A 1,325-nucleotide genomic window follows, 5' to 3' on the forward strand; every position below is an offset into this window, starting at 1 on the left:
TTAAACCAATAAATAGCCTAGTTTGGTTTCGAAATAGCCACAAGCAATACCTTGGTATGTCACTTCCGCGTTCTATTTTCTCTTGGTCTGCATTTCGTCCGGCTGCCACAAAAAAATTGTTTATTTATAAATCAAATTTATTTAGATTACCACAGATACGTGTTCAGATATTATGACACTCTGAGTTATTATTTAACAGTTAAATACTACCGGTATACCTAAAGCAAGAAACATTTCTGAAAGGTCCGAGGCAAACTAAAGAAAATACCATGAATTTTATCTACAGTAGTTCGCCGTGTTTATTCTCGATGGCCGTGAGAGCTCTCAACGTTGTAGCAGCTGTTAATGGCGACTGTGAACTTTGCTACCACCAGGAAAAGATCTGTAACAAACGTCACATAACGAAGCCCCGATTGAAATTCATCTTCAACTGTCTGTTTTGTTAGCGAACCGTCATGAGCAAGCAGATCTACTTGTCAGTACAAAAGGTATGTGGAGGCGTCATAGTGCCTGTTAGGAGGTGCGGTGTGCGTACTGTAAGACCTTCGGTACACACACCATCAGATTATTTGACTTGTCGCTCTAACGAAGTAGGCGAGTGTCAGCAATATGTCTCGTGGTCTTATCGTGGCGTGTTTATCTTCTGCCGTTTGGTCAGACGATAGAAATGCCACTTGCACGCTTAGAGTAGCAGATTGACGGTGATCAGCTTTAAACAGAACTTGATTAATTTTCACACACATTTATGAAAATAATAAAAAGCATAGAAATAACTTAACTTGGTTCTGGATGCTATTTACGATTGACAATCTGAAGTTCCTTTGGTCTTGGTACGTTAATCTTATTCTCACATATCTCTGATACTTGACAAAGTGTCTATTCATTTATCTTCATGGCTATGTACAGGAATATGGTAATCTTATTAGGCGCAGACTGAAACTTGACTATAGACTGGTACAGACAAATGCAGACTGGTACAGAATGGTGCAGACAAATGCAGACTGACTAATCGGAGGTCTGTACACTCGTTATAATACCTCATGCGTTCATGTATCACTGCGCGAGTGTCATCCGCGAGGAGAAAAGGTTCTGTGTTAGCAGCGATCTCATTGTCTGCGTTACATATTAATACGCGGATCGGCGGAAGCAGAATTTGGTCCGTCTCTAAGACAGCGCCATCTCATAGTGTGGAGACGGACGAGCGCTGCGCCTGCGCTGTTGTGCTTAGCGGGGCGTGCTCTAGTGGGAAAGTTGTGTACGCGATGACTACGCGGATCTATGTACGCAGCAGGAGGAATGAAGTTAAGGTGGTTCCTGCACAACAA

The sequence above is a fragment of the Schistocerca cancellata genome, chromosome 2 (genome assembly GCF_023864275.1).
Source record: "Schistocerca cancellata isolate TAMUIC-IGC-003103 chromosome 2, iqSchCanc2.1, whole genome shotgun sequence".
Classification (NCBI taxonomy): Eukaryota; Metazoa; Arthropoda; class Insecta; order Orthoptera; family Acrididae; genus Schistocerca; species Schistocerca cancellata.